The sequence below is a fragment of the Myotis nattereri genome, assembly GCF_964212035.1.
Source record: "Myotis nattereri genome assembly, chromosome: 16".
NCBI lineage: Eukaryota > Metazoa > Chordata > Mammalia > Chiroptera > Vespertilionidae > Myotis > Myotis nattereri.
Genome location: NC_138091.1, coordinates 9,792,234 through 9,801,390, shown reverse-complemented (window position 1 = coordinate 9,801,390; position 9,157 = coordinate 9,792,234). Strand labels below are relative to the sequence as shown.

The window sequence follows — 9,157 nt, the reverse complement described above, 5'->3', positions numbered from 1 at the left end:
ACACAGCCCTCCAGCAGACCTCACCATTGTCCAGGCACCCAGAGGCACCCCACTGAGACCCTTCAATAACCCTATTGGGCCTCACATTCTGGGGAACAATCACTTAGAGACATGCAGTGACCTGAAGATTCACAGCAAACAAGTGGCCAAATGACCACTGTGCTGTGCAGGGGCAGGAGCTCACCTGGTACATGGTGGATCCAACTCCTGTTGTAGCAAATGATCTATAAAAACACAGAGAGGTGGGGACAAAAGTGGGGTCCCTGCCCAGGAAGGTGGCATCAGGTATTTGCCCAGTTTGTCCAGTCAGTGTGCCAGGTGGTCAGTACCACATTGGTCCTTGGTGTTTCTCTGCTGTTCTGCCTCACGAGGATGGAGTTTATGGGACAGCAGGAGCGGGTAGTGCTGGGGCCACTGGGATGGGTGGCAGTGGGGCCCCAGGCTGGCTGACCAGCCTCTGTTCTCAGTCAGGTGCCCCCGTGGGAGGCCAGCACTGAGTCGGGCAGAAAGGGAAGCTGACTCCCCTGGGAGGCGGAGTCCAGGCTTCCAGGAGGGGCAGGTGTTGGCATTGAGAAGCTTTCTCAATGGCAGTTTTTGGGTCCTGAAGACCATCACCTTCAATGATTGCCCAGCTCAACACTGTTGGCCTCCCACTTGCCAGAGCATTCTGGGTAATAAGCAGAGCAGTTGGGGGCTCCCTGTGGGCACCACCACGTTAGTTTCCAGGTTATGAGCTTATTCACACTGAAAGGGTTACACTTTGTGTTTCAAGAGTCTGTCTCGGTGCTAAACCGAAATGTGAACAGAAAAGCAGCTCATCCTTCCCGGGCTGGGCCAGGGCAGAGGGAAGGGTAGCGTATGGACAGGCTAAAAGGTGGGGTTGGAGCTTCCCACTATGCAGGTGGGGAAGTGCTGGACGTGGGAGCTCCAGGCTGTTCCACTCCACACGGTCAACAAGGACCCACAGTTGTCCTGCTGGTGCTTGGCCCTGCTGAACAGGCGGCTGATGCCCTCCAGGCACTGGCTCTGGTTCTCCAGTTCCTTCTCCTTGGTTTTCTTGGGAAAACACATCACCTTCCTGTTGTTCTCCTTGTCCATGACCTGGAGGGCGTGGCTGCAGCCTCACCACTGCTGGGCAGCCTGCTCACGTGGAGAAACTGGAAGGGGAATTGGAGGGTGTTGTTGGCGGTAGCCTGCGCTTTGTTCTCAGAGTCTCCTTTTCTGTCTGTGGGCTGGGCTGCCATCCAGGAGTCCACCTGCAGCCCCATCAGCTCAGCTCCAACACCCTGGCTGGGGGAGGACTCATCTCCTCTCACTGGCGGGGAGTAGAGAAGGATGCGTGATGCCTCCTTGTTTGCCGCAGACCCGTATGGAGGGTGGACAACAGCACTCTAGAGCCCAAGCGGGCCGCATAATCTGAGTTTCTTGAGGCGACCCAGAATGGTCTCACAATACCAAGCTCCACAACCCCCACGAAGGGAATGATGTTCGAGGACTCCTCATTGGGGCTCCTCTGTTTGTAGGTGAGTGTGGCCTCCATGATGGGCAGTTGGTGGACACAATTGGCTCCTGTGACGCACTGTGTGGTTCTCATCACCATGGGCAGCGTGTCCTGCACAGCCCTCTGGGCCTCCTTGTAGAACAGGTCCCGCCTGGGCAGGTTCTGGATGAAGCTGTTGTAGCGGTAATGCACAGAGCCCAGGTACCTGGCCACAAGGTAGGAACCCAACTGGATGACCAGGAAGTGCATGTAGCCCAGCCAGGGGGAGAGAGGCATAGGTTGTAGGACAGCAGCTCAGGAAGACCCATTACACGGTGCTTAAGAAATGCTGTGCCCCTGACACCACGATCTTCACAGGCTGGGGGTCTCGGAATTATAGAGAAGGTATCTCTGTTTCCACGAGATGATGGTGCTGAAGGCTGCCTGGACCTCAGCCTTGGAGAAGATGCACACCCCGGGCAGCATGTGTTGCTGCTGGACTCAGTCGGGAACTGCCCCTGCCAGGCAGGGGCGTTGAGGAGGAGGATGTTCTAGGGCAACTGGCTGTCAGAGATGAGGAAGTGGTTCAGCTGGTCATATACCGTCTCCCTGAGGATCTGCAGCTGGCTCAGGGGGTCGGGGCAGTGCTTGTTGTCCAGGCTGTTGGCCCGCTTGTTTCTGGCTCTGCCACCTGCTGCTCCTTCAGGGATGTGCTCCAGGCCCAGCGGCCAACGTGCTCCCCCTGGGATCTCGTGGAAGGGATAAGGAGAGACTCGGTCTTGGTGATGCGCCCACTGGTGGCTTTGGGCTCATCTTCTCTGTCACATGGGTTGGACCTGGAGGCTCCTCCTGGTGCTGGCACTGTGGATTCTCTAGCACTCCATCTGAGAGCTGGGCACTGTGGATGCTCTAGCTGGGCTGGGACAGGCCTTCCAATATGGCCTGAGTCAGGGCTTCGGGGTCCTGAAGACACTCTCATGGGCCACTCTCACAGTTCTCGAGTGAGTCATACAGCAGATCTAGGTCCTCCTCCACCTCAGGCACATGCTCCGAAGACTCCTGTTCTGAATCCAGGACCTCCTCCCACTCTTGCACCCTGAGCAGCTACGCCCCAACTTTCTTGTTGGCATCTTGTTGCCTGGTCATGAGTGGCGATCTTACTACACTTTGGTGTTGCTTTTTGGGATCCTCAAAGTGGAAGTCCTCCTCCTCTTGGTCCTGTCCATGCCCGGGATGATAGCTGCCCTGCTGATCTGAGACTATTTCATAATCTATCTCTGAGTAATGAACCAGGGACTTGGACTTGGGGCCAGCCTTCTGGGTGCTGTCCTTGGGGTCTATGGGCTGGCTGGACAGGGAGGACATGCTGACCTCATCCATGTGGGCAGATTCCTCCATGTTGGTGCTATGGAGTCTCAGCATCTGGCCACCCTCGAGGGGTCACTACATCACCTCTGCCATGTCGATGGTGCCCATGGTGAGTGCCCGGTAACCCAGAATGGTCTGGTTGTTAAGGCGCTGCTTCTGCTGCAGCAGGATCTGTAAGTTGTTGCCTTTTTTCTTGAGAGAGTGAGGGTACTGTAGGGGGATGGTCAGCGCCAGGTCGGTCTTCACGTGACCAAGACGGGACAGCGGAATCTCATCAGACCTCAAGTTGTTTAGGGCCCTGCATTTTTATAGTGATCACCACAGCCCTGAGCTCCTTCTCCAGCTTCTTGTAGATGAGCAGCTTGGTTAAGGTGAGGCTACACAGCCTGGGTACGCAGGTGGGGCTGGAGCATTCCACTTCCCAGGTGGAAAACAAGTTCATGGGCACCTGTGTGTTGAGTGCGGCGGGCATGCTTTCCTGGCCCGCGGGCACCGAAATGGTGGTCTGATTTCTATCCTGTCTTGGGAGAGGGTTACATGCCATCAGAGGCAGCTCATAAACTGCCAGGTGGGTTGGGCACTCCAGCTCAGAATGAACCCCAAGCACTCAGTGATTGGTGGCAAGAGATGGGACTGGTGTGATTCCAGGGACCACAGGCGAACCTGGCGGCGTGGCAAACTCAGAGATCTAATGTAACTGAAAAGGTTTGTCTGAACTTAAAGTGTTGTTTGTTTGTTTTTTGGTTATTTTTAAATAAAAGCAGCTTATGGTGGGTACTGTTGTCCTAGGTTGTCATCTTCCCTGAAAACGTCAATCTTTATATTAACTGAGCCTGCCTATTTTTTTAATAAATCTTTATTGTTCAGATTACAGTTGTTCCTCTTTTTCCCCCCATAACTCCCCTCCACCCGGTTCCCACTCCACCCTCTGCCCTTACTCCACACCCCCCTCCACTGTCCTCATCCATAGATGAACAATTTTTGTCCATTCTCTTCCCGCATCCTCCACATCCCTTACCCACTCAGAATCGTCAGTCCACTCCCTCTCTATGCCCCTGATTCTATTATATTCACCAGTTTTTCTGTTCATCAGAATATTTGTTCACTTGATATTTAGATTCACTTGTTGATGTGTATTTGTTGTTCATAATTTGTATCTTTACCTTCTTCTTCTTCTTCTTCTTCTTCTTCTTCTTCTTCTTCTTCTTCTTCTATCTTCTTCTTCCTCTTCTTAAAGGATACCTGTCAGCACTTCATATAATACTGGTTTGGATGGTGATGAACTTCTTTAACTTTTTCTTATCTGTGAAGCTCTTTAACTGACCTTCAATTTTGAATGATAGCTTTGATGGGTAAAATAATGTTGGTTGTAGGTTCTTGCTATTCATCACTTTGAATATTTCTTGTCACTCCCTTCTGGCCTGCAAAGTTTCTGTTGAGGAATCAGCTGAGAGTTGTATGGGTACTCGCTTGTAGGTAACTGACTTTTTTTCTCTTGCTTCTTTATGATTCTCTCTTTGTCTTTTGCTCTTGGCATTTTAATGATGATGTGTCTTGGTGTGGTCCTCTTTGGATTCCTTTTGTTTAGGGTTCTCTGTGCTTCCTGGACTTGTAAGTCTATTTCTTTCACCAGTTAAGGGACGTTTTCTGTCATTATTTCTTCAAATAGGTTTTCAATATCTTGCTCTCTCTCTTCTTCTGGCACCCCTATAATTCGTATGTTGGTACGCTTGAAGTTGTCCTAGAGGCTCCTTACACTATCTTCTATTTTTGGATTCTTTTTTCTTTTTGCTTTTCCGGTTGGGTGTTTTTTGCTTCTTCGTATTTCAAATCTGTGACTTGATTCTTGCTATCCTCTAGTCTGCTGTTAGAACTCTGTATAATGTTCTTTATTTCAGTCAGTGTATGTTTAATTTCTAGGTGGTCCTTTTTCATAACCTCGAGGGTCTCACTAGATTTCTTGAGGGTCTCACTCAGTTTATCGGTGGTCTCACTAGACTTATTGAGGGTCTTACTAAATTTATTGGAAGTTTCTAGAAAATTCTTGAAAAACCGTATAAGTTGGGTTTTGACCTCTATATCCAGTAATTTGCTTTCCTCCATTTCTGTCATTTGTGACCTGTTTCTTTGTCTCTGCATTTTTATGCTTTCCTGTGTTGATAGAGTGTTCTTTCTGTGCTAGCTATCCTATAGGGCCCAGTAGCTCAGCCTCCCCAATTACCGGAGGTGGACACTCTTGGTGCACCCCTTTGTGGGCTTTGTACACAGTCTTGTTGGAGTTAAGCCTTGGTTGTTGTAGGTATCACTGGGAGGAATTGACCTCCAGGCCAATTGGCTGTGAGAATGAGCTGTGTCTGCAGTGAGAGAACTTCTGTGTTGAAGACACCGTTATAGGGCAAGACTTGCTTCACTGGGGCTTTAGTGCTCACTGAGTCTGTTCCCTGAGTGTGTCCCTTATGGATCTGAGAAGTTGTGATCTGAATGGTCCCACTCTGACCACTGGGTACAATGGCTCTTGGATCTCTAAGGAGGTGCTAATTTAGCCTCTGCCTAAGGCTGTCCAGCAGGAGCCCAGCTGTGAAGCAATGCAAACCACTGGGGGCCTTGGGCCTTCTTTTGGGTATTCTCGCTTTCCATGACCCAGCTGCAGTTTTTTAGGTAATTTTAGATTGTAAAGGGCCAGGCCTTTCATATGCAAAAGCCTCTGTGCACAGCTTGGGTGGGGCGGGGTATCAGGATCAACAGGGCAGAGCAAACAGCTTTGGCTTCTCCTCAGTCCTGCCCTAAGAGGCCCTGCTTCTCAGTGTCTCAGTAATCACTGCAAGTACCTCTGATAGAAAGCCGCCCTCGAGTTCCGACTGATGCCAGACAGTACAGTTTCTCCTGTGTGAGTCTGGGTCCCCAGAGACTCACCTGGAACTGGAGTCAGGGCTGTATGGAGATTGTGCCTCCCTCCCGATTGAAAAAGACAACCATGTCCTCAGTTGGCAGCCCTTTCCATGTGCACCTCCGTACCTCTGCACTTTACCTCCGCACCTCCTCTGAGTCTCAGTGTGCTTTTCTCTTTCCTTCTAGTTGTAGAATTTCCACTCAGCAGCCTTCCTGTGGTTCTGGATGATGTTCGTTTTGTCTTTTAGTTGTATTTTTGAAGTGGTTGTGCGAGGCAGCAATTTCCAGTGTTTACCTATGCCACCATCTTGATTTTCCCGTCTATTTTCTTTTTACATCTATAACAACATATTTTTGTAATGTCACAGTAATTTTCCTTTTTATTGAGACACTCGGAGCACAGGCACTGCTCTGGTCTCTGCAGAGACCACACATCCCCTCATTGCTATTGAGTTCATTGTTGACTGTTTACTGACCTATACACACCTAAGTTTAAGAAGTGCATGTCTATCATTTTACCTTTTTTCCAGGCCCAGAGATTTCCCTGCTGTGCTTTCTCCTGCTTCCCTCATCTATCAACAATGAATTTCATGAAACCACACAAGTCTCCACTTTTGATTGTAATGTTTAAAATGAGGTGCAAAGCTCCATTCTCTGGAGCATAATTTTCTCATTCCATTGAGATTTTGCTTCACTGCAATTGTCTACATTTTGGCTCAAAAAGGTCAGAAAAATTCTGCACAGGTTTCCATGTTTTCTAGATGGACAAGAGAAAAGGTTCTCGGCAGGCAGGGTAGACTTGGGGGTGAGTTATGATGTGACACATTGGTATTTTAGTCATTTCTTAGTAGAGAATGGACAACAGCTCCCTGTGTTACCAAGGTCACCCTGGGATTTCTGACAGAACATCCCATTCTAAGATGGGAACACAGAGGATTTTCCTGGGGTGGGAGAGTCTGGATATGAGGACAAGTGGGTTGTTCAGGGCAGCACCACTGACATGACAATAGGAGGGGGTCACGTCCAGGTCGCACAGCAGTGAACAGCTGGATCGCCAGCCCTGATAACAGGTCCCCCCTTGGTAAGTAGTGCAGCCCAGGTTGGCCCCGGCTCCTGACCTGGAGGGACCATGGGGATGTGGTCCTCTGGGAAGCAAATGGCAAAGCAACAGACTTGGTATCTTCAGCCCCACGTCCTTTTGGGAAAAGCATCCCTATTAATCATGATGATGTGTGAGAGTGGGAGAAGGTTTATAATGATTGTCAGGCCAACATGGACACTGGGAGATGGGCATTAAAACAGGAAAGTCTGTAAAAAAAATACAAAAATACCCTTGACTGAGCATGACGTGAAATGGAGCAAGGTCTCTCTTCTGATATTCCTAAAACTTTGTGGGCAGTGACTTTGCATCTCATCTGAAGGGGGCTGGACAGTGAGAGTGGGTTGTGGGGAGGATACAGGCCCCAGATTCCTTTGGAAATTGGACTCTAGAAGGGACCTAGCAGAGTGGCAGGGCAGTTACTGGAACCCAGGGCTACCTTTGACTACATGGGATCCTGGAGTTTGGGTCACCTCAGCACCTGCACTCACCCTGCAGGAGTACAGCACACTGGAAGAATTATGGGGCACCTATGCCTCCTGCAGAGGCATGGAGGTGAGGACCCCATCTTTCAGGTCCTCTCAGTTCTCCTGTGAGGAGCTCTGGAAAGACAGTTCCCAGTCACAAGGAGGAAAGCCTCAGAGCCCAGTTTTGCTGGTTCTCTACCCCTGTAATCCTCCACTCCAGACACACACACACATAGTGTGGTCTGCTGAGATCTCCACTGCAGAGGAAAAGGTGTGACAGCCTGAGGGCTAGGATTCCCATTGGCACCAATAAGGGACCCCTCTGGAAGCCCATCTCCACCTGCCTGCCCTGTCTTAGTGGGTAATCACAGCAGGACCTCTAGGTGATCCACTGCCTGCGAAAGCTGTCCCTGCCCCAGAGTTCTCCCTTCAGGTCCCTCTTCCCCAACACATGAAGGGGAGGGGATGTGGGCTGCACAGGGATGGCACACAGAGGTGGCATGGCCTGAATGGGTCTGACCCCAGCCACCTTGTGTTACCTGTGGCCAAATTCTAGGAAGTGGACACATACGTCAGGGATGAGGGTTGAACCAATGTCTGCACCGTCTGAAAAAGCTCTCACTGCGGGGACTCCGGAAGCAAGAACACCAATCACCGGGAACACAGCAAGAGAACATGTTGCACTGGCAAAAGCCTCCTGGCAAGTGAGCTGCCTGTTGGGCTACATGTGGGTGCCTGGTTACGGGGGTTTTAAGTTATATTGGGTAGTGACCTTATTGTTAGGTCAGAGAGAGCCCAGGATCGGATACATGCAGACATGACAAGATAATGGACTTCCCCTGGAATTTCTCACAGATCAAGGTGCCAGACACAGATACCAGCTTCTTCTCCCTGAATTCACATACCCCCACACAGATAAGAACTTCGTCCTGAATATTCCGTCCATTCCCTGCAGCAGAGAATTCCTCAGCTCATGTCCCCACCCCTCACCCAACCGCAGTATAAAAAAAGCGCCCCCCTCCCTGTTGGCGTGAATCCACGTGCCCTATCCTTGGGGTACGTGGGTCTCCCGGTGACGCAGAATAAACCTTTTCCTTTCCTTTCTTTTCTGATTCACTGGACTCTATTTCTTGCTCCGCCTCCTGAGCCACCTAACCTAACATGTGGTGCCTTGAAACCCAGGTGGCGCGAGCACTCCATTTGGCCGTGCCTCCACGGCTCTGGGTGCCCGCCTCTCCCTCCTCGTGGCTCTGGACCCATCAGGACCTCATCTCTTCAGCTCAGCAACTTTTCCCAGTTTGGCAGCATCAGCGGTGAGTCCCGCCCGGCCCCGTTCCGGTCCAGGTGGCCGCCTGCCCGCCAGCATCTCTGTCCTTAAAACGTGGCCATGTCAGAGATTGCCTCTCCCGACCCTTCCAGGAAGGCTCCTCCGGACCTAGGGGCCTCTACCCTGCCCACGGTCCCTCTGTCCCTCCGTAGTGTGGATTAAACTGCTGGGACGCCAGCCTTTAGCCCCGCTACAGGCCACGGGTATTGCGCACGGGGAATCCAAATTCCAAACCTGACCTGAACACACCTCTAGGGTGCCAGCTCACCAATCTGGCTAAACACTGGGCCTGTCCCGGAACAGCTTCCTTTTTCTGTAGCCCCAGTACTGTCACAACGACCTCAGTAATTTCTGCCAGTGAACTGGGAAATTTGCCCAAGTCTCTCTCTCTCAGTCTCTCTCTCTCAGTCTCTCTCTCTCAGTCTCTCTCTCTCAGTCTCTCTCTCTCAGTCTCTCTCTCAGTCTCTCTCCATCTCTCTGCATTCCCCATCCCTCCCCCAAAGTTCCTTCTGCCATTTCTCCTCCTC

General features: G+C 51.0%; 1 pseudogene across 1 annotated transcript; it reads right to left on the bottom strand.

The window, feature by feature from the left end:
- Window positions 1-2,031: 2,031 nt before the first annotated feature.
- On the bottom strand, window positions 2,032-3,320 carry LOC308532628 (phosphofurin acidic cluster sorting protein 2-like; annotated as a pseudogene). The gene is made up of 2 exons: window positions 2,642-3,320; window positions 2,032-2,229 (listed from the first exon to the last, which is right to left on the bottom strand). The product of its transcript is annotated as a phosphofurin acidic cluster sorting protein 2-like (transcript).
- Window positions 3,321-9,157: the final 5,837 nt, after the last annotated feature.